Here is a 19,265-nt window from a genome sequence, read left to right on the forward strand (position 1 = left end):
CCAATCCGGGCAGCATCCTGGTAAATCTCCACTGCACCCTCTCTAAAGCTTCCACATCCTTCCTATAATGAGGCGACCAGAACTGAACACGATAGAAGGAAGTATCAGAGGAAAGGGAAGAATTGGTGGAAATAGTCTATAGATATCCAAAATGTGATCTCTCGATACGGCAGAGCATAACTCGGGAAAGATCCCGGACATGTTTGAAGGGAAAGTGCCTATCTATAGCAATTCCGTTTACGAGCATTTTGTCCATAGTGTACCCTGCCTTGGCGATTCAAATGTTTGTTTGGATACTTCTTAAATGTTGTGAGTTTACCTGCTTCCACCATCCCCTCAGGCAGTGCGTTCCAGATTCCAACCACCCTCTAGGTGAAAAAGGTCTTCCTCAGATCCCCTCCAAACCTCTTCCCCTCCCTCCCCCCCCCCCCAGCTGTAAACCTCTATCCTCTAGCCTGGTTGGTGGCGATGGAAAAAGAGGAGCAGGGACTCACTTTGCAATGTAGAAAGGAGAGGGGAGGGGAAGATGTATCTGGTGGTGGAATCTTGTTGAAGGTGGCAGAAATTGTGAAGGATGATCAGTTGAATGTGGAGGCTGGTGGGGTGGAACCCTATCTTTGTTCTGTCAGGGGAGAGAGGCGTTGAGTGCAGAGTTGCAGTAAATAGATGAGACGCAGTCAAGGGCTCTGCCAACTATGGTAAAGGTAAAAAGGAAGGCATCTCAAAGGCACCCATGTAGAAAGGTGCTGCTTCCTGCACTCATGTAGACAAGCATATACACTCATATAGAAACCAAACGTTTCAACCCTGCCCTCATTTTGCATCATCCATCTCTGCCTCTTCCCCTCCCTTTTGAGATCTTATTTTCAGGGGATAGGTTAGCTAACAACATCTATTGCCAGCGCACAGGCTCCCTCAACTATCTCAATACCTTGCTTGCTGTAAGGACTCCATTCCATGCTCTGTGTCTCTGTTGTAACAGCCCTAATGATGACACTTGCTACACAGGTTTTTTCTGTTTAGTTTACAACTGAACAGGTCTGTTATAAGGATATCCATCTGCGATCTAAACTCAGGTTTTCTCTCTCCATGGACACCGCCTGACCAGTTGGGTATTTCAAGTTTAAGTGTAAAGTTCAAGTTTATTGTCATGGCCATACATACCTAGGTTATAAATGCCATGAAAATTAGCTTTCTACAGCAGCACCACAGTATATTGCAGACATAAATTACATAAACTTAACATTTTTCCACATTCTCCTTTTATTTTCAGGTTCAGCGACAACTCTGACCTGCATTTCACAGCTTTAACATCTCCCCTTGTTTCTTCCTCTCTCTAACTGACCTCATTAACTCAATGGCTGCCTACACGTTGGAATACCGTGGCAACCCTGGTCTTACCCTATCTCATATATTCCCTTTGACTTATCCAACCCTTCCCACCATCTCTGCAGCTTAAGACTAACTTATTTTCTCACTTTCCCAGCTCTGGAGAAGGGTCCAACCTGAAACGATAGCTCTGTTTCTCTTTCCACAGATGCTGCCTGACCCTCTGAGTGTCTTTATTCATTTTTATTTCAGATTTTCAGCATCTGCAATTTTTTTTGTTTGATTTTCAAGTTCAATTTGTTGGTTCTTGTACCGACTCATATCTAGCTTCTGGGCTCGTGTCCTGATCAACTGAAAAGAATAATATAAGACAAGATATCTTCATTAGTCACATGTACATCGAAACACACAGTGAAATGCATCTTTTTTTGCGTAGCATTCTGGGGGCAGCCCGTAGGTGTCGCCACACTTCTGGTGCCAACATAGCATGCCCACAATTTCCTAACTTGTACGTCTTTGGAATGTGGGAGGAAACCGGAGCACCTGGAGGAAACCCACACAGACACAGGGAGAACGTACAAACTCCTTACAGACAGTGGCCGGAATTGAACCCAGGTCACTGGCGCTGTAAAGCGTTACGCTAACCACTACACACTGAAGCCAGTTTATACGACCAAGAATTATCTTCAGCGTCATTCATTGATTGTTTATGTTTGTTCTAGAATAGAACAAAAAAATTGCACTTATCCAGAGCTTGTAATGTTCTAACACACCCCAAGGCAGAGGAGCCAGGGGACAGCTGGTGGAGCTGCTGCCTCACAGCTCCAGCGACCCAGGTTCAATCCTCACCTCCGCTGCTGCTTGTGTGGAGTTTGCACGTTCTCCTGGTGACCGTGTGGGCTTCCCCCGAGCGCTCCGGTTTCCTCCCACATCCCAAGGATGTGTGACTGTAAACTGTGCCAAGTGTGTAGTTGAGTTGCTGAATCTGGGGAAGAGTTATTGGGAATGTGGGGAGAAGGGAGTGGTGGAATGGGATTAATTCTAGAGCTGGCATAGACTCAATGGGCTGAATGGCCTATGTTTTTAGGAAATCTGGAATATTTATTATTAGAGCGCATATAGAGGTAATAATGAGATGAGATAAAGCTTGGTTGCAGAGGAGTGACTTAAAGTAAGAGAGATCTAGGTTTGAGGTTTAGAAGGAAAACTCCACAGAGAAGGGTCTAGGAAGCCTAAGGTACAGTTGGCAATGATGGATCGATGGAAAGGGGAGCAGGTAGGAAAGGAATGCAGATAACTTGGGAATATCCAACCTGGACTGATTTACAGATGTGGGGAGAAGGTGAGGCCAGGAAGGGATTTGAATTCAAGGACATGAATTTTAAAGTTGCCCAACCTGGAGGCAGTGTGGGTGACCAAGCACAGGGTGAAAGGATTAGAGCAAGTCAGCAGTGGTTAGGATAAGCTTTTGATTCTCAGTTTTGCAATTGTGCAGATCGGCTAAGTCTCATTTTTGAGTTGCCATCAAAGTTCTTGGGTGTAAAGTGTGGGGCCTGCTGGCACTGAGCAACTCTCTAGTCAACTGACTTCTGTCAGAGGTTGTAAGTTTCAGGGACAGGCGAAGCCTAGACGAGCAATAGTGATCGTTGGGGGGCAGACAGGCGCTTCTGTAGCTGCAAGCAAGACTCCAGGATGGTGTGTTGTCTGCCAGGTGCCAGGGTTAAGGATGTCGCGGAGCCGGTACAGAACATTCTGAAACGCAAGGGCAAGCAGCCAGAGGTCGTAATCTGTATTGGTACTAACGACGTAGGTAAGAAGGGAGATAAGTTTCTACAAAGGGAATTTAGGGAGTCAGGTAGAAAGTTGAAAGAAAGCACCTCTCGGGTTGTAACCTTGGGATTACTCCCTGTGCCACCTGCACGGGAGTAATTGCACATTTGTACACATTTGTTGAGTGTACAAATAGGAAGATAGGACAGATGAACGCGCGGCTAAAGAGCTGATGCAGGAGGGAGGGCTTTGGGTTTTTGGATCATTTCGATCTCTTTTGGGGTAGGGGTGATCTTTACAAGAAGGACGGATTGCACCCGAACTGGAGGGGAACCAATATCCTTGTGGGGAGGTTTGCTAGTGTTACTCAGAAGGGTTCAAACCAGAGAGGCAGTGGGCTGAGACCCAGAACAACAGTGCCACAGGTGGGGAGGCTGACTCATATGTAAAAAAATAGAACAGGCAAGTCCAGTGAGCAGAGCAGACAGAGACAAGGAGGGGAAGCTCAAGAGGGGCGGGAGGCTTTACTGCATTTACTTTAATGCAAGGAGCCTGCCAGGTAAGCTGAGAATGTGGATCAGGAGATATTGTTGCAGTCATGGAGATGTGGTTGAGGGAAGAGCAGGACTGTCAGCTCAATGTCCCGGGGTATAGATGTTTCACGCATGACAGAGGAGGATACAGAAAGTGAGGGAATGTCGCACTGCTGATCACAGCATACTCAGGGAGGATATCCTGGAGGGATTGGTCATTGAGGCCATATGAGTAGAATTTAGCAATAACAAAAGGCCAGTAAATTTGATGGGATTATACTACCTGTTGTCAGTGGGAAGTAGAAGAACAGATTACAGGAGGGTGTAACGGCAATGGGATTTAATATTCCCGATAATATCTGGGATTGCCTTCGTGCAGCAAGATGCTGGAGGAACTCAGCAGGCCGGGCAGCAACTGTGGAGAAAAACAGACGGTCAACAAAAGGTCCTGACCCAAAACTGCTGCCCGGCCTGCTGAGTTCTTCCAGCATCTCGTTGTTTTTTTCATTAGATTCCAGCATCGGCAGTTTCTCTTTTGCCTTTTAGTGCAAGGGCTTAGATGGGGTGGAATTCATAAAATGCATCCAAGAGGGTTTTCTGAAGCAGTGTGTAGCAAGTCCGACTCGGGAGGAGGCTGTACTAGATCTTAACTTCGGGAGTGAGGATGGGCAAGTTGTAGGAGTGTCTGCGGTGGAACCCTTCGGGAACAGTGACCATAGTTCAGTACGCATCAAGGTAGTCATGGAAAAGGATAAGGTTGGTCCTCGAAATAGGGCCATAAACTGGAGAGAAGGCAGATTTCAATAGAGTAAGACAGGACTTGGCGGAAGTAGATTGAGAACAGCTGCTAGAGGGGAAAACGACATCGATAAGTGAGAGGCGTTTAAAGGCGAGATAAGAAGAGTTCAGAGTTAGCAAGTCCCTGTTAGGGAAAGAAGCAAAGATTGTTAGTTTAGGGAACCCTAGTTAACAAAGGATATTGACCGTTTGATCAGGGAAAAGAAAGCAGCGTATGTCAGGTATGGGCAATCGGTATCGAACAAGTCCTTTGAGCTTTATAGGGGATATAGGGGAGAAAAGAAAATTAGGAGGGCAAAAAGAGGCTATGAAATGGCCTTATCATAGAATCATAGAAAGTACAGCACAATCTAGGCCCTTCGGCCCACAATGTTGTGCCGACCTTTAAACATTGCCTAAGACTATCTAAACCCTCCCTCCCACATATGCCCCTATTTTAAATTCCTCCTTGGCAAGTAAGAGAATCTTAAAACCTTTTATTACAAGAGGATAGCTGAGGAAAGAGGAGGTCTTCTCAGGGGTCAAATGGGTAATATATGTGTGAAGGCAAGGAACATGAGCGAGGTCCTAAATCAATACTTGTCATTGGAATTCACCACAGAGAAGGACATGGAGGTGGGAGAGGTGAGGGAGGGTTCGCTGATATTCCTGAGCATGTCTGTACCAGAAAGAAGCAGGTGTTAGAAATATTGGGGTACATTAAGATGGAAAAATCCACAGCGGCCTGATGGGATCTATCTCAGGATGCTAAGGGAAGCAAAGGAGGAGATTGCTGGGGCTCTGACGGAGATTTTTGCATCATTGTCAACCACGAGTGAGGTACTAGAAGACAAGAGCGTAGCTAATGTTGTTCCCTTAGTCAAAAAGGACAGTAGGAATAAACCTGGAAACTACAGACCAATGAGCCTTACATCAGTGGTAGGGAAGTTGTTGGAGATGATTCTGAGGGACAGGATTTATGTTCACTTGGAAAGGCAGGGACTGATTAGGGGGAGTCAGCGTGGTTTTGTGCAGAGGAGATCATTTCTCACAAATCTGAGTTCTTGAGGAGGTGATTAAGAAAATTGATGAAGGCAGGATGGTAGTTATGGCTTACATGGACTTCAGTCAGGCTTTTGACAAGATCTTGCATGGTAGGTTCGTCCATAAGGTTAAGGCACAAGGGATCTGAGATGCGTTGGAAATCGGATCCAAAATTGGCTTGGTGATAGGAGGTAGAGGGGAGTGGTGGAGGGGTGTTTTATTGACTGGAAACTTGCATTGGTATTGGTTTATTGGTATTGGTTTATTATTGTCACTTGTACCGATATACAGTGAAAAACTTGTCTTGCATACCGTTCATACAGATCAATTCATTACACAGTGCATTGAGGTAGTACAAGGTAAAAACAATAACAGAATACAGAATAAAGTGTCACAGCTACAGGGAAGTGCAGTGCAGGTAGACAATAAGGTGCAAACAAGGTAGATTGTGAGGTCAAGAGTCCATCTCATTATATAAAGGAACCATTCAATAGTCTTATTACCATGGGATAGAAGCTGTCCTTGAGCCTGGTGGTATGTGCCCCTAGGCTCCTGTATCTTCTGCCTGATGGGAGAGGGGAGGAGAGAGAATGACCTGGGTGGGTGGGGTCTTTGATTATGCCGGCTGCTTCGTTAATGCAGCAAGAGGTAAAGACAGAGTCCAAGAAGGGGAGGCTGGTTTCTGTGATGCACTGGGCTGTGTCCACAACTCTCTGCAGTTTCTTGCGGTCCTGGGCAGAGCAGTTGCCGTACCAAGCCGTGATGCATCCAGATACAGTGCTTTCTATGGTGCATCGGTAAAAATTGGTGAGTGTCAAAGGGGACATGCCAAATTTCTTTAGCCTTCTGAGGAAGTAGAGGCACTGGTGAGCTTTCTTGGCTGTGGCATCTACATGGTTGGACCAGGACAGGCTATTGGTGATATTCACTCCTAGGAACTTGAAGCTCTCAACCCTCTTGATCTCAGCACTATTGATGTAGACAGGAACACGTACACTGCTCTATTACTTTGTAGTGGACTACTTTGTAACAAGTAGTGTCCGCAGGGGTCGGTGCTGGGAACTTTGTTGTTTGCAACATGATGAAAATGTAGGTAGTCTGACTGGTAAGTTTGTAGACCACACGAAAATTGGTGCAGTCGTAGAGAGCGAACATGGTTGCCTTAAGATACAGCGGGACATAGATCAGCTGGAAAGTTAGGCAGAGCAGTGCCAAGAGGAATTTAATCAAGGTAAGTGTGAGGTAATGCACTTTGGGAAGTCAAATTCTGGTAGGACATTTGGAGTGAATGATAGGGTCCTCAGGAGTGTTGATGTAGAGGGACCTCGGGGTGCAAGTCCATAGCTCCCTGAAAATGGCGACACAGGTGGCTAGGGTAGTAAAGAAGGCATTTGGTATGCTTGCCTTCATAGGCTAAGGCATTGAGTATAAGACTTGGGCACCATGTTGCAGCTCTACAAATCATTGGTCAGACCGCACTTGGAGAATTGTGTACAGTTCTGATCTCCACACTACAGGAAGGATGTGGTAGCATTAGAAAGAGTGCAGAAGAGATTCACCAGGATGTTGCCTAGAATGGAGGGCTGTAGTTATAAGGAGGAATCATATAGGGTGAGTTTGTTCTCATTGGAACATAGGAAGCTGTGGGGTGGGCTTATTAGAGATTTATAGAAGCATAAGGGGCATTGTATTTTCCCAAGGGAGAGAGAGTCTAAGACTTGAGGGCACAAGTTTAAGGTGAAAGAGGAGGAATTTGGTATTGGTATTGGTATTGGCTTATTATTGTCACTTGTACCGAGGTACAGTGAAAAACTTGTCTTGCATACCGATCATACAGGTCAATTCATTACACAGTGCAGTTACATTGGGGTAGTACAGGGTAAAAACAATAACAGAATACAGAGTAAAGTGTCACAGCTACAGGGAAGTACATTGCAGGTAGACAATAACGTGCAGGGTCAAATAAGGTAGATTGTGAGGTCAAGAGTCCATCTCATCGTATAAGGGAACCGTTCAATAGTCTTATCACCGTGGGATAGAAGCTGTCCTTGAGCTTGGTGGTATGTGCCCTCAGGCTCCTGTATCTTCTGTATCTGAGAGGTACGTTTTTCAAACGGAGGGCGGTGAATATCTGAGACGAACTGCTGGAGGAGGTGGTAGAGGCAGATACAATCACAAGGTTTAAAAGGCATCTGGACAGGTACTTGGATAGGAAAGGTGTAGAGGGATACGGGCCTAATGTGGCCAGATAGACATCACAGTTGGCATGGACGAGGTGGGTGAAAAGGGCCTGTTTCTGTGCTGTACACTTCTGTGTCATGGGAAAATCAATATTACATCCAAAGGTCTTCATTACACAGTGGAGGCGGGGATGAGAACAAGACACTTATAAAGACCAAACACCTCCAGATGTGAAAAGGAAATGAGTGATTATTTCTCTTCATTTTTGGGATGTGGGCTTTGCTGGCATTTATTAGCCATCCCTAATTGCCCTTGTGAAAGTGACAGTGAGCAGCCTTCTTGAACCACTGCAATCTTTAGGGGAGAGACACTGGTGAGTAAGAAGGAAAATGATATATCTCCTAGTCAGAACGCGGCATGTTCACAAAGGAGATGAGAAGCGGTAAATATAACAGTTTCTCAAGGGGTCTGGAGGGTCGAACAGGTGGGTAACAGAGTGTGACAATAATACACTAACTGTTCGCTGCAGAAACTGTGGTTAAGATTTACTATCAGGGCATTGCAATGGCACCTGCGTTATACTTGTGTCTATTGTAGTTGGTGCCTTCACTGCATGACAAATGGAAATTAAATGTCTGCTTGAGAAAACGATGAAACACAAACCACGAATATGAAAAAAAATTTCCACCTTCATTTTCCCCCATCGACCAATTCAGTAGAACTGTGCTTCGCTGACCCCATCAGACGAAGATGTGGACAGACCTATTAACGTGCACAGTTTCTTAAAGGGTTCTGTTATAATTGATTCAGTGATCAAAACTACATTGAGAGGTACTTGGTGCTCAGAAGAAAGACTCACATTTCCAGGACACTTTTCACAATATCAAAAAGTGCATTTCATCCAGGGAAATAATTCTTGAAGCTTTGTCTCTATTGTGCTGTAAGAAACATTGCAACTTATTTGTACACAGCAAGCTCCCACGGGTGCTGCTATACCCACTGAGTTTCTCCAGCAGTTAGTTTTTTGCTCCAGATTCCAGCATCTGCAGTGTCTTGTGTCATCCATCTCCCTCTACCGATGCTGCCTGACCCGCTTTGAGTTCCTCCTGCAGTTTGTTTTAAGCTCCCACAGACAGCCTTGTCATAATGACCAGGGAAAGTGTTTTAAGATAAGATATTTATTTATTGGTCACATGTACATCGAAACACACAGTGAAATGCACCTTTTGCGTAGAGTGTTCAGGGGGCAGCCCGCAAGTGTCGCCACACTTCCGGCGCCAACATAGCATGCCCACAACTTCCTAACCCGTACGTCTTTGGAATGTGGGAGGAAACCGGAGCACCCGGAGGAAACCCACGCAGACACGGGGAGAACATACAAACTCCTTACAGACAGCGGCCGGAATTGAACCCAGGTCGCTGGCACTGTAATAGCATTACGCTAACTGCTACACTACCTTAGTGTGATTGGGATAACCTAGCCAGAATTGCAGTGAAAGCTCCCTTGCTCTTCAAAACAGTTCCCTGGGCTCTTTTCCAACCCTTGACAGGGCAGACGGGACCTCGTGCTGAACCAAAGGACAGACTTACTCCTTCAGTACTGCGCAGAGGCACTGGGATGGATGCTGTGCTCCTGTCTCTTCAGCTGTCTGACAATTTTCTGGTGGTAAATTGGTAAATTTATTATTGTCATATGTACCGAGGTACAGTGAAAAGCTTTGTTTTGCACGCCATCCATGCAGATCATTTCATCGCATCAGTGCATTGAGGTAGTACAAGGGAAAACAATAACAGAATGCAGAATAAAGTGTTACAGTTACAGAGAAAGTGCAGAGCAGGCAGACAATAAGGTGCAAGGGCCACGACGAGGTAGATTGTGAGGTCAAGAGTCCATCATATCGTACTAGGGAACCATTCAATAGTCTTATAACAGCAGGATAGAAGTTGTCCTTGAGCCTGGTAGTATGTGTCTCTTGGTATGCTCCACCTCGAGGTCCAGGAACAGCTACTTTCCTCAAACAACCCTGACCCTACCTCAGCAACGGAACACTACGGACCACCTCTTGCACTGCCATGGACTTGTCTCTGATTGTGTTTTTTTTGCACTGTTTTTGCACACTTTTCACTCTCGTATAAGTTATATATAATTTATATCCTGTGTGTTGTCTGTACCTACGTGCCTGTGATGCTGCTGCAAGCAAGTTTTTCACTGTACCTGTACCTCACTGTACTTGAGCACATGGCATTAAACTCGACTTGACTTGATTTGACCTGGGCTCTTGCCCCAATAACATTTCAGTATCACCCAAAGAATGTGTGTGGGGAAATCACACAAGAAGTGGGCTGGGATAAAATGACCAGCCATCTCCTGCTACGCAACCTTACACATGCTGAATAGCTACCTCTATATGTTCCTCACCAGCCTTTCTGACAAGGGACAGCGGTTTGGGGAATGTTGTATTAGGAAAGATTCATTTGTGGAGTTTAGACAATGCTGCCAGTCCAGCATTCATTGTCCATACCTCATCATCCTTCGGAAGGTGAGGGTGAGCTGCATTCCCAAACCGCTGCCGTCCATGCAGTGAGGGTGCTTCCAGGACGTTCAAGGGGAGGGAATCCCAGCACTTTGATTCAGCATCAGTGAAGGACTGGCCACATGTTTCCAAGTCAGAATGGTGCACAATCTGGAGGGGAACCTGGAGGAAGCTCCATCCACTCACTGCCCTTGTCCTTCCAGTGAGGGAAGTGATGATGATATAGCCTTGGATGGTAACAGCAGGACATCTCATAGATGGCATATGTCGCAATCTCATTGCAGTGGTGGAGGGAGAGAGACAGAGGGAGAAAGAAAGAGAGAGAGAGAGAGAGAGGGAGAGAGAGAGACATCTTGAACATGTTGACACTACTGCAGTTTGGCACGGAAAAACATGCAAAACCCAGTAAGATTTGGACCATTTGGTTTTCTATAGTGAAAACAGACATCAAACATTTGCATAAAGCTTCTATCATTTCTTTATTCCCCATTTTAACTTGATTTCCAGATGACTTTGTGACTGGTGGATGTACACAGTGATTGCTTGATGTCATGTGTCGAATACTTTGCAGAGTGATCACTCTACGGTGCAATCCTGGCACCCTGTCAATATGGCTGCAAAACTCGCCTAGGACCTGTTGAATAAAACTTTTTTACATCATGTTTTCCAGTTTCCACACAGTATGACTTCAGAATACTTTATAGTTTATTAGCCTGCATCCTCAATCCAATTTGATTTGATGAGGTGCGTATCATATAATCACTAAGTGCTATTGTTTACGACTCTATAACATGTCTCAGGGATGCTGCTTTGTGTGAATGTCACATTCTGTACAACTTAAACTGTTTGAATGATGAATAGTTCTTAAATATGTTCTGAATAGTATCGTATGCCTCAGTGATATTGTGTTCTGGATGCCATAAAGAGCATTTGCTGGAAGTTTTATAAAAGGTGGAGGTTGATGTATTAAATAATGGCTGGATGTTGAATAATAGAGGTTGTATAATAATTGGAATTGGTATTGGCTTATTATTGTCACTTGTACCGAGGTAAAGTGAAAAACTTGTCTTGCATACCGTTCATTCATTACACAGTGCATTGAGGTAGTAGAGGGTAAAACAATACAGAGTGCAGAGTAAAGTGTCACAGCTACAGAGAAAGTGCAGTGCAGGTAGACAATAAGGTGCAAGGTCATAACGGAGTAGATTGCGAGGTCAATCGCTACATTCTGTACAGTGCAATTGTAGGCTTAAAAGGAGTAAGGGGATCAGAAGGAAAGGGGTCTGAGGATCTTTTTCTTCAATGAGAGGGTGGTTACAATCTGGAACGCACTGCCTGAGAAAGTGGTAGAGACAGGTACTTTTACCACATATAAAACATAGAATAGTACAGCACAGAAACAGGCCCTTCGGCCCACCATGTCTGTACCGACCATGATGCCAACCTAACTAATCCCATCTGCCTGAACATGGTCCATATCCCTCCATTCCATGCATGTTCATGAGTCTGTCTAAATGCCTCTGAAACATTGCTATTGTATCTGCCTCCACCACCTCCCCTGGTAGCGTGTTCCAGGCACCCACCACTCTCTGTGTAAAAAAACTTGCCCCGCAAATCCCATTTCCCCTCTCACCAAGCCAACGCCGAACTTCAAATAATCTGAGTGTCATTGTTTCACCGTCCAGTGCTTTGAATACCAGGTGCTCTTGATCTGCAGAAAAACAGTGCAAGAAAAAAATCCTGAAAAAATAGTTGTCTATAAATAACATGCCAAAAATTTTTGCCTTACATAGAAACTTATTGCCCACACTTCCTGACACCAGTCTGGACTACTTCATCAGAAAATAACACATATATTTGTATTTTTTTATGTAAAAGTCCCTTAAGAGGAATCAGTCATTTCTTAAATTTATAAAAAGTTACCGAGTTTTTAACCGGTAAATAAAAACACCCACCTCTAAACTTTCCATTCTTATAAACACAATAGGCACAGAAAGTACCTCAGCACCTTAGACAGAAGATTAAGCATATGGAGTTTCATAGAGAGAGGACTCCTCTTCACAGATGTGTGTCACAAATAAGTTCATTTCAGGGGAGTCAGGGTTTGAAAAACTGTTGAGCTAAAAACTTCAGTGACAAGGACTCAGTAGTGGTTTTCAGATTGAAAACACTCCAGGTTGTGTTGTGGAAAGATGTGCGTGTGTGGGGATTAGAAGGGGAATAAACAAGTCTAGCTTCAAAGAACAGTTGCATTGGATGGAATTTCTGAGGAGGTGGCCATAAGTTAGTCACAAAGCAGGGATTTTACAAGATTTTTAACACTCAGAAATGGAGAGGTGGAAAGTTTTGGGAGAGAGTTTCAGAGAGTTGCGTTAAATTGGTTAACGGTGCACCAACAATGGGAGAACCAGTGAGAGGAGGAATGGACAGATTGTCGCATTCAGGGGATCAATGATCGAGGGAAGGGGTATAATTGCTATAATTAATGCAAGGGAGGGATTTGAAGATGAGGTCAGGCGATGTAAATTTAGGGTGTTGGAGGGAGATACAAGAGCTTGAGGACACGTACCATCAGGCCCAAGGACAGCTTCTATCCCGGTGTTATCAGACTCTTGAACGGACCTCTCATACACTAAAGGATGAATTCTTGATTTCCTGATCTACCTTGTTATGGCCCTTGCACTTTATTTGTCTGTAACTGTAACACTACATTCTGTATTCTGTTTTTCTTGTTACTACCTCAATGTACTTATGTATAAAATGATCTACCTGGATGGCACGCACACAAAAGCTTTCCACTGTATCTCTCAGTGCACGTGACCATAATAAACCAATACCAATGCCAACGCCAAAGTAGGTCAGTGAGACAAGGAGGAGTGGACAGTCAGGATTCAGAGCAGAAGACAATGAGGGCAAATAAGGTTTCCCTGCAGACACAAGGTTGTGAGAACTACATGCCCAATGGGTGGTACAGAGTGAATGCCTTCACAAAAAGGGCAATTTTCCTTTTAGATCCTCTGGGACCCTCAGGGAAAGTTTGAGGTTCACAAGCTGTGATAGCACGGGAGAGGGTGCAGAGGAGATTCACCAGGAACGTTGCCTGGGTTGGTGCTCAGTTATAAGGAGAGACTGGAGAGGCTGGGTCTGGCCTCCCTGGAGAGGAGGAGGTTAAGTGACTGAGGTATAGGGTAGACTGCAGGAAACCTGTCCCCTCATTAGAGGTAGATAAAACTAGTGGACATAGGTTTGGGGTGAGGGGGAAGAGGGGATCTGAGGGGACCTTTTTCACCCAGGGAGTGGTGATACCAGGAACACACTGCCTGAGAGGACGGTGGAAGCAGAGTCACTGACAGCATATGAGAAGCGTCCAGACGAACACTTGAATCCCCCAGGCATTGAAGGTTGCTGGCCGAGTGCTGGTGGACGGAGTTAATACAGATGCGTGCCCACTGGTCAGTGTGGTCACAGTGGGCTGAATGAACTGCTTCCATCTTGTATGACTCTATGATGTAGACCAGACCAATATATAGGGCAGGCACAGTAGTGTAGCGGTTAGCATAACGCTATTACAGCACCAGCGACCCGAGTTCAATTCCAGCCGCTGTCTGTAAGGAGTTTGTACATTCTCCCCGTGTCTGCGTGGGTTTCCTCCGGGTGCTCCGGTTTCCTCCCACATTCCAAAGACGTACGGGTTAGGAAGTTGCGGGCATGCTATGTTGGCACCAGAAGCGTGGCGACACTTGAGGGCTGCCCCCAGAACACTCTACGCAAAAGATGCATTTCACTGTGTGTTTCGATGTACATGTGACTAATAAAGAGATCTTATCTTCCCCCAACCCCACTCTCCACCCCCACCCAAGCCTTCAACCAGCCTCGACTAGGAGAACTTCACTTGCAGTGGAATTGCAACCCCAATTTATCCTGCCTCAGCCTCCTGCTGGCCTGTTGCTATAGCAATGGACCTATCCCTTGCCAAGTGTCCTGCCGTGTTGGTTAGCGCGGCAGCAAGCAAGTTGTTAATACCTGGTTGTTAAGTTCAGTGTCACAGAGTCATAGAGTTGTACAGCACAGAAACAGGCCCTTCGGCCCATCACTTCCATGCCAACCTTTTTGCCCATCTACGCTAACCCTATTTGCGGCATTAGGACTGTATTAAACCTTGCCTATTTATGTGTCTGTTTAAATGCCTCTTAAACATAATGACTGTGTCTGATTCCACCCCCTCCTCTGGCAGCACGTTCCAGATAGCAACCACTCTCTGTGTAAAAAACTTACACCTCAGATCCTCTTTAAAACCCCTTCCTCTCACCTTAAACCTGTGGCCGCCTGTTTTTGATATCCTACCATGGGAAAAAGACATCATAGAAACCAGCCGCCCCTCCACGGACTCTGTCTATACTTCTCGCTGCCTCGGTAAAGCAGCCAACATAATCAAAGACCCCACCCACCCCGGACATTCTCTCTTCTCCCCCCTCCCATCGGGCAGAAGATACAAAAGCCTGAAAGCACGTACCACCAGGCTCAAGGACAGCTTCTATCCCGCTGTTATAAGACTATTGAACAGTCCGCTAGTACAATAAAATGGACTCTTGACCTCACAATCTACCTCGTTATGACCTTGCATCTTATTGTCTGCCTGCACTGCACTTCCTCTGTAACTGAAACCCTTTATTCTTCATTCCATTATTGTTTTCCCTTGTACTATATCAGTGCATTGATGTGATGAGTATGGATAGTATGCAAAACAAGTTTTTCACTTGTGACAATAATAAACCAATTCCAATTCCAATTTACCCTTTCTACAGTATGCCTCATAATTTTATACACCTCTATCAGGTCACCCCTCAGCCTCCTTCACTCCAGTTTAATCACTTCATAGAGCTGAAGACCTCCAATCCACTCAACATCCTGGTGAATCTCCTCTGCACTCTCTCCAGTGTAACCACATCCTCTAGTGTCGTGACCAGAACCAAACACAATACTCAAGGTGTGGTCTAACCAGCGTTTTCTAAAGTTGCAACATAACGTCCTAGCTTTTACATTCTCTGTCCCGACCTGTGAAGGCAAGCATGCCGTATGCCTTCTTCATCCATTCACCTCTGTTGCCACTTCCAGGGAGCTATGGACTTAACCCCAAGGTCCCTCTGTTTATTACATTCGTCAGCACCCTTCCATTTACAGTATACATCCTAACCCTGTTTGACTTTACCTTATCTTGGGGCATGTAGCTGATCAAGAGGAGGGAGTGTTATTGGGGAATTACTTTGGAGATCGTGACCATAACACCCTTTATTTTAAAGTGGTTTTGAAAAAGGACAGGCATGGACTGGTAATAAAGGCCTTTAATTGAGGGAAGGCCAATTTCAGTAACAGAAGGGAGGATATGGGAGATTGGGAGCATCGACTTGCAGTTAATGCTTCAGGTTTACATCTGCATCAACATCTGCACAGTGGGAAGCATCTGAAGGAGAAATAGAAAGACTTCAACACATGCATGACATGAAGATTGGTGGAGTTTTTGACAGTGTAGTCATAGGCAACAGGGTGATATTGATGTGTTGGTGAAACGGGCTAAGAAATGGCAGATGGAGTTTAATCCTGATAAATGTGAGGTGAGGCATTTTTGGAGTACTAACAAGGCTAGGACATACACCATTTATAGTAGGGTCCTAGGGAGTATTGAGGAACAGAGGGACCGTAGTGTGCAAGTCCAAAGATCCTTGAAGGTGGAAGCACAGGGAGATAATGTGGTTAAAAGCCATTGGGGATACTGCCTTCAATAGGTGGGGCATTGAATACAAGAGCAGGAAAGATATGGTCCAATTTTATGAAACATTCAGTAGATTGGTCAGCAGGCTAGTTGGCCGTTGTAAATAATCCTTAGTGTGTAGATGAGTGGTAGAATCTGGAGGGGTTGATGAAAATGTGGGAAGAATTTAAAAAGTGTGATTAAAGTAGGATTAGTGTATATGGATGGTCGGTGGTCAGCATAGGTTTGATGGGCTGAAGGGCCTGTTTCAGTGCTGCATCTCTCAGTAAATCTGTGACTGTAAAAGACATACTTACTTGGAGAATGGTTATGATATGGACCTTCCTGTCCATGGGGTGGTGGAAACAGAATCAATCGAGGTCTTCGGAAGGGAATTGGATGGAGACTAACTTACAGCATCATGGAGAAAGAGCAGCGGAATGGGTCCCATAGGATTGCTCCACTGGGAGCTGGCGTCATCATGACGGGCTGATTGGCCTCCTCTGTCTAACAGTTCCATGACTCCATGAATACTTTTGAAGTGTAGTCACAGTTGTAACATGGGAAACACTGCAGCCAATTTTCCCTTAAACAGCACCGCCATATCCAGATAACCTCTTTGTATATTGATGCTGAGTGGGAGAGATACTCGTCAGGAGATCGAGAATAATTCCGCTGTTCTCAGGGTTATGAATCGCTATTTACGTTTGCTCTGATTTGGAGGGACACTTTAACAAGTCACGTATATTACACAGACATACGCGTGTCCTGACTGTGCTTACTGATTGAGCGTCTGAAGCTACCCTGACCTTCCCTTGCCTGGTCCTCTTCAAAGAGGTGTCATGAGATGCTGTATATGCAGAGCAAGCTGGCCTTTGGTTTAACAGGTGTTCCAAAAGACAGTGGCTCTGATGCGACACCCCCTCAGTCTAGCACTGGAATGTCAGTCTGCAGTTTCCGTGGTCACGTTCCTGAAGTGACACTCAAACCCCTAACTTTCAGTGTCAGCAGGGAGAGTGCTTCAAATCCAGCACAGCGATCATTGGGGAACTAGCTCAGAGCTTGATCAGGAGTGGAACTCCTCCTCCGCCTCCTCCTCCCCCCCTCCTCCTTCTTCTACGGGAGTCCCGGCTCCCACTCCCGGTGCTGCAGGACCTGGGATGGCCCATGAGGAAATTGCGCACTCTTCCACAGCTGGGGCAGGAGGTGTGTAGTTTGTGAGGTGGTCCACTCCTTCTACCGTTTCCATGGGCTCTCTGTGTGCTCCTGATACACGGCCTCCAGGTTCTCAACACTATTCTGGATGCTCCACCATTCTGATGAGTCATCGGCCAGAGATTCCCAGAGCCTGTAGGGATGCAGCATATCTCCAAGGAGGCTTTGAGCATATCCTTGAATCTTTTCAACTGTCTGCCTGGTGATTTCTTCCCATCACAGAGCTCAGAACAGAGCATTTGCTTCAGGTGTCTGCTAACACAAATGTAAACAGAGTGGCACACCCAGTGGCGCCAACAGCATGTAATTGGGACATTAATAGAACATAGAACAGTACAGCACAGAACAGGCCCTTCGGCCCACAATGTTGTGCTGACATAGCTATTCCCTCCTACCTACAGAATGCCAATATCCCTCTATTTTCCTCTCATTCATGTGCCCATCCAAACCCCCAATGAATTTGCCTCCACCACCCTATCAGGCAACACATTCCAGGCATCCACCACTCTCTCAGTAAAAAACCTACCCCTCACGTCTGTTCTGAACCTATGCCCTCTGGTATTGCCCTCTGGTATTGGATCACTCAATAATGGGGACAAGATATTGCTTGTCCACCCTATCTATGCCCCTCATAATTTTATATCCTTCCAACAGATCGCCCCTCAGCCTCCGGCGCTCCAGAGAAAAGAGCCCAAGTTTGTCCATCCTCTCCTGATAGCACATGCCCTCTAATCCAGGCAGCATCCTAGTAAACCTCCTCTGCACCCTCTCTAAAGCTTCAACATCCTTCCTATAGTGAGGTGACCAGAATTGCACGCATAATACCGGGATGTTGGCCCGGGAGAGGACACTGACGTTGGTACGTTTATCTTTCCAGTGAATTTGTGCAGATATCTTAATGATGACTTGCAAGAGACTTGAGATGTCTATTGTGGATAGTCAAAATGGCCTTATGGTCTTATGGAAATCTCATAAGCATATAAGAGGTCAGGGATCACTGGGTGGACCATGAGTTTTATGCCACATGTGAAATCGGAGGTGGACATAAGAAATCTTCCTTCAGAAAGGAAAGTAGAGATTGTAGTTCAACACTGAGCCAAATGGAAGGTCAAAATCTGAATGAGTACTTGAATCACCAAGACATTATTGGCTATGGACCAAATGTTGCTAAATGATGACATCTTCAAGAGGCAGTGGCTCAAGAAGGTGGCATCCATCACTAAGGCCCCTCACCACCCGGGACATGCCCTCTTCTTGTTACTATCATCTGGGAGGAGATACAGGAGCCTGAAGACCCACACTCAATGATTTAAGAACAGCTTCTTCCCCTCCGCCATCAGAGATTAGATTCCTGAATGATCCATGAATCCATGAACACTACTTCATTATTCCTTTTTTTGCATTATTTATTTATTTTGTAATTTATAGTAATTTTATGTCTTTGCACTATCCTGCTACTGCAAAACAACAAATTTCACAACATATAAGTCAGTCATAATAAAGCTGATTCTGATTCTGGTAGGCTGTAGGGCTTGTTTCCGCACTGGGTCTAAAATAGTGAGTGGCTGATTTACTCTTTCACAGAATGGCAGGAAGGGAACACAATGGGTGTTCAATACCACAGCACTTGTTTACAGGTCGCTAGCCAATACTAATTTCTATCCCAGTGTACAGAGGCACACTGCATAGATAAGACCCTTTGGCCTAAAAATTCCATGTCAAGTTTGAGAGCCACGAAGTAATGATGCAGCTCTACAAAACTCTGGTTAGACCACACTTAGAGTACTGTGTCCAGTTCTGATCGCCTCATTATAGGAAGGATGTGGAAGCGTTGGAAAGGGTGCAGAGGAGATTTACCAGGATGCTGCCTGGTTTAGAGAGTATGCATTATGAGGAGAGACTAAGGGAGCTATGGCTTTACTCTTTGGAGAGAAGGAGGATGAGCGGAGACATGATAGAGGTGTACAAAATATTAAGAGGAATAGATAGAGTGGACAGCCAGCGCCTCTTTCCCAGGGCACCAATGCTCAACACAAGAGGACATGGCTTTAAAGTAATGGGTGGGAAGTTCAAGGGAGAGATCAGAGGAAGGTTTTTTACCCAGAGAGTGGTTGGGGCATGGAATGTGCTGCC

At 45.4% G+C, this 19,265-nt stretch overlaps 1 protein-coding gene across 1 annotated transcript in view; it reads left to right on the plus strand.

Moving 5' to 3' along the window:
- Positions 1–19,265, plus strand: part of LOC127580723 (G1/S-specific cyclin-D2-like) — a 339,518-nt gene that overhangs the window by 116,156 nt on the left and 204,097 nt on the right. The gene's annotated exons all lie outside the window — the stretch shown is intronic.

Source organism: Pristis pectinata, chromosome 20 (genome assembly GCF_009764475.1).
Source record: "Pristis pectinata isolate sPriPec2 chromosome 20, sPriPec2.1.pri, whole genome shotgun sequence".
Classification (NCBI taxonomy): Eukaryota; Metazoa; Chordata; class Chondrichthyes; order Rhinopristiformes; family Pristidae; genus Pristis; species Pristis pectinata.